General features: G+C 42.1%; 1 long non-coding RNA gene across 1 annotated transcript; it reads right to left on the reverse strand.

Moving 5' to 3' along the window:
- Nucleotides 1-643: 643 nt before the first annotated feature.
- Nucleotides 644-1,670, reverse strand: LOC136532514 (uncharacterized). Its single transcript, XR_010778248.1, has 3 exons — nucleotides 1,290-1,670; nucleotides 905-1,159; nucleotides 644-799 (listed from the first exon to the last, which is right to left on the reverse strand). It is a non-coding gene; the product is annotated as an uncharacterized lncRNA (long non-coding RNA).
- Between the last annotated feature and the right edge of the window lie 3,702 nt (nucleotides 1,671-5,372).

Here is a 5,372-nt window from a genome sequence, read left to right on the forward strand (position 1 = left end):
ACTAACGCTACGGGATATTTCATAATGCAAATCAAATAAGCAAAAAACAAGACATATCTTGATATTCAAGTATAGAATGAGATATTAAGATTCATAGTAGATATGGACGTGCGACCCGCACGTGTGTCTATCAAATAAAAGAATTTATTAATGGATAAGATAATAACAAGAAAATTGACAAGTCAATACATGAAAATTAGAATATGTCTTTAAAAAACCATTCTATTATGAAAATTCAGATCTCCTACATAATCATTAATTATTTTGTAGGTCCTAACTAAATTAGCAACATTGCCACATCTACTAATCCCCACTTTTCATCACCTTAGTGTATTAACCATCTCACCAGTAACCAAACCACATGAAAGCTATACAGTACAAACAACCTGATTGATGTAGCATGTTTGCATCTGAGAAGTACATAGACATCAATACTCAAGAGCCGAGTACTTGTACAAGAGTAGTTTGTTAGCCAGTTTACATCTGGTGTTAGCTAATATAACAGCTACCTGAAGCAAATAATGTGTTACAGAGAACAATCCTTGGTAACAAAAATAAAATTTTCTTACTTCTTAAATGGTATTGACATATTGGCAAATAACTTGCATTGTGCTTTCTCAATAGCAGGCAGTAACAAAAACAAATTGCAAAAGAAAGATCAAATTATTACAAACATTGGTGGTTAGCTGCCTAGGAGCCTTTCCCTCCAATGAAATTGCTAGATGTTTGCTTAGTCATGGATAGGCATGACTTCTGTCACACAGTAAAGAACCACCTTTCAAATATATTAAAAACAAACCTGCAATACAGGAAAGCATTTTCAATCAATCAAAAGATCAGAAGACTCTCACGAACAAGAAGAGTGAATTTTCAGTCACTTTTGCAGGCATGCCTAACTACACACCATATAGTTGCAGTCAATTCAGAAGCCATCATTAGTCATTTACCAGCAGAAAATTCCACTGTCATTCCCTCCTTTTTGGTTGCATTGTTTGGCTGCATCGATCTGGTAAAAAACAAACCCTTTCTCCAAAGCAGTGTCAAAATAAATAGAGGGCTAATAAGTACTTGAAGGGATTATAAGACACTCACATTACTTGATTCATCCAACATAGTTGTGTCCTCAAAATCCCCTATATATAGGGCCATGCTCCAAGAACTGATGTGTCGGAATAGAGACAAGGACAGCACAAAGATCCCAACAGAAGATGAAGGCACGCAAGAGATTAGACAAACGAAGGAACTTCAATCATGACTGAACAGCAGAGGGACTAAAGCAAAGATGACACCTTGAATTGAAACCAAGTAAAGATGACGACGACGAGGTGAGGATTGCCCAGACGGACTTGTTGACGATGTCGCGCGGCGTCCACCCCTGAGGGACAACCAGTTAAAAATGTCTACTATATATAGTTCTAGGAATCGACATCTGGACCTATGCATATGTACAGAATAGAGACCCCTCCTTGTCCATAGATCCAGATATAGCAATTTCAACAAATAAAAAGAACAACTATGAAATATTAAGGTGAATGATCCACTTACACATAGTTTCACTGTTTGAAGTCCATGAATCTCGCTTTCACATCCATGAATGGATCATGTTCTGCACCTACCTCATCCAGAAGTTGTCGGGTCAAGCCATTGTGATCTCTCGAGGCTATTGTGAGTCTCTCATGTAGAAGAAAATCTTATTAAATTATTTTCTGCCCAAATATATTAAGAATTGGGTGGACTAGAGTCCAGGGTGATCTCCAGAGGATCACAATGGTGGTTTTTTGGTAGTAAATTTATTCAGCATACAAGAAAATGGAAAATCCTGACCGGCAAAATCCATGTAAGTTTGTCTAATATATGGAGATGACAACACTATACAAATATGACTTTGACGAAAGGTAATTAATGGTCTACAGACAGTTGGTGTAAATTGGATGTGAAACCGCCCCCCCACCAAAAAAAATGTTAGCATTTCTGCTTGGAGAATGTCACCGCACTGTTGTTCCAATTCACCATTCACCGACTATCTCAGGACACCAGTAAAAAACCACTAACTTAGCTCATACTAAATATATAGTTATGTGAAAGAGATGTTTTATGATAGGCTTAAATTGGAACCGATCGTGAGTACATTAACAATAAAAAAAATTCAAGTCCAGCTGTACCAAACACCAACTTAAAAAAAAAAGAGTGCCACCTGACAACAAATTACTAACAAACATAAGCATTTGACACTAGCTGAACACTACAGATTTTCACATTTGATCTTATCTGAAAGTAAAAGTTCTTACTTAAGAACCTTAATCCTGAATAATCCCATAGTGTACCAGAAAGAAGATAAAAGTACCTAGAGCAAATTTCACTTTAGTAACCAAGGGTGGGAATTGTCAACAACAATTAAAAAAAAACAGCATGTTGACTGAACCAACCATCCTGCAGGAGCAAAATTCACAGTAAATTGAGAGGCGAAGATGGGGAGGACGACCTGGGTCATGGCGGCTGCTGTCCCGACTAGTACTGCTGCAGCTGCAGCGCCAACCGTGGGAGGAGGTGCCGAGGAGGCCGTCGACGACGTGCTTGCGGGTGTGGCCGACGACTATGGCAGCGGCCCAGGCGGCCGCGCCCAGGCAGGCAGCGCCCCCGGCGGCTATGCCCCAACCAGGCCAGCAGCTGCCGCGGCCAGGAGAGGTGAGCCCCAGCCAGGCCAGCAGTTGCCGCGGCCAAGGGGCTGCGCCACCAGCCATGGGGCCAGCCACGGCAGAGGCCCGTCCAGCCACGCCCCTGGCGGCCTCGTGCCCTGCCCTGGTAGTCAGATCAGATCCGAGCACAAATAGTAAGTTAGGGTTTGGGTGCTCGGTTTGGCACAGCTAGAAAGGATGACCAAGGGGTGGGCGTACCTGGTGGCGGAGAGGCCGTGCAGATCCTTGGAGGGGCGCCCGCCGGGGCCGTCGTGGGGGCGCAGCTCGCCCGTCGGGGAAGACGGAGTCTGCGCGTGACCTTGGAGGGGCGCTTGCCGGGACGCCGCCGGGGAAGACGGAGATGGCCCTGTGCCTGCCGCCGCCTCGGGAGAGAGAGAGAGAGGAAGAGGCGGTATTATTTTTTTCTTTCCGCAAAAAAGGGACAGGCTGAGCTGCTGAGGAATCGAACTGTGCCTTGCGGTAAGCGGACGTGGGAGCTGGGCGCGGGCGGAGGTGCGCGGGAGGGCGATGGAGGACAGACACACTAAACATAAGCCGTCAGATTTGAATGAGTAATGGGAGAGAATGACTAAAAGATAATCAGGTGTATTCGTTTTGATGGTATTATATTTTCTGGGTGCATTCATGGGTATGAATGTAGCATATGTCATGACTGTGAAGCAGACATTTATTATGTGGCTATAGATTTATTCAAACTGATGTATTATAGGATGGGGTAAAATAAACCAAGAAGACACGAGTATCACGGCTGGATGGCGACACGATGGGTCATAGAGAGTTGAGAGTTGTGGGACCCTGACAATAGCCTCTCAAGTGCAGGCCTGTCTTGTCTTGTGGCCATAAACAAGTGCCGCTGATAGACCAACACACACAGTCACATTATACGTGATAGCAAAAGGATGGGACCTAGCAAAATTGCAGCAGCACACCGGCCCCCAAGGTTTCAATTTCATCTATCGTATGGACGGAATTCAGTTTTTTTTTTTTTCCTTTTGGAAAAGGACAAACAACTGACATGCACGCACGCATTTTTGGTGTTCCTTCTTCCACGTCAGTACGGCAATGCAGAGCCAAGAGAAAGTCAGGGGTGTACACATGGGCCTCGTTTAGATTGAGGTTAGGAATCAGTATTTGAATCAGTATTTGGTACTGTAGCATTTTCGTTTGTATTTGACAATTATTGTCCAATCATGGCCTAACTAGGCTTAAAAGATTCGTCTCGTAATTTACAATCAAACTATATAATTAGTTATTTTTTTATCTATATTTAATACTCCATGCATGTGTCCAAAAATTTGATGTGATGGAAAAAGAGTGAAAAAACTTGCAATCTAAACAAGGCCATGGGACGAAAATGATGTGTCCTTTATTTCTGACCCGGCACGATAAGCCCCTTTTCATACTAGAATTAGTGGGTGGCTAGCACAATTTGCATGGTCCCAAGCAGGTGGAAAAGTAGCCGACCATTTTCGACGAGTCTGTGTTGCTCCACTGCCCCTACTGTGATGGCTGCAAAATCCTACCGGTTATACGAGTTATTATGTTTTTGTTTCTCTTATAATTTTATGTTAAAGTTTTGACACTTTAATTACCAATAACTTCGCAAATGTTCAGTTTAAATACAATGAGATACTCCTAGGAATTTTATATAAATTAATCTTCAAACATAATTTAGTAAAATCGTAACAGATTTCGAACAACTGAGTTACTGTCCGAAATAATAAGAATTATAGAATCATTCAAAGTTTTAGGGCCTATTTGTATCTAGTGGCGAAGCATGGCCCATGAATTAGAGGGGGCTAAATTGCTTACTTCAGCATCAAACCATGGTGAGATGTTAAATAGACATGTAGTTTAGACTTTTAGGGATTTATGAGTCATTGAATTTCTGTCAAGCACCAGGGGTTGGCGGAGGCCCAGTTTGGCCTCCACTGCCCTTCGCTCCTGTTTGTATCCATTAACACTAAAAATTAGCTAGCTAATAGGTACTGGCTGTTATTTTTGAGCCAGCTAATTTTTAGTAGAAGGCAATTTAGATTCACCTAGTAATATATAGGTGGTTGCACGATAGTGAGTTGAACGTGCATATGGACTATTAGCACATATTAGTCACCCCAAACCAGCTAATAAAACTAATGAATCCAACAGACCAGTTAATTATTAGCTAATGAACTGCTAACTATTAGTTCCATTAGTTAAGACAGAGGCAGCATATCTGCACAGTGCTTCTAATTTTTGGTGTTAGTTAATGCATCCAAATAGCCCCTTGCTATCGTTGGGTTGCATTGGAGGACAAATTTTTGGACCGTAAGCACTATCTTTTGTTCAGAAACCTACAATAATTTTGGAACAAAATCCATTGACCATACACGCTTTTCGCTCTTGCAAATGTATAATCTTTTTCACATGAAAGATCGTGTAAATGCGATGAACCTTAACCTGTTGGTACTGGTACAAGTACCTTCCAAAGTTGTCCCCTTGCAATAGATAGTTAGCCGGTTCACTTATTGGTTTCAGTCAGGGCTTATCAGTCAGTCAACTGTGTTTCTCTCTCACAACAAATCAGCACTTATCAGTCCAGAAACCAAACAGCGAAGAGGCTCAGAGTGACCTCAGACGACTGGGATTCATGAACCTCACTCTTCACATACTAGTCACGTACTCCCTAATCGCCAC

Source organism: Miscanthus floridulus, unplaced genomic scaffold (genome assembly GCF_019320115.1).
Source record: "Miscanthus floridulus cultivar M001 unplaced genomic scaffold, ASM1932011v1 fs_647_1_2, whole genome shotgun sequence".
In the NCBI taxonomy this organism is placed as follows: Eukaryota; Viridiplantae; Streptophyta; class Magnoliopsida; order Poales; family Poaceae; genus Miscanthus; species Miscanthus floridulus.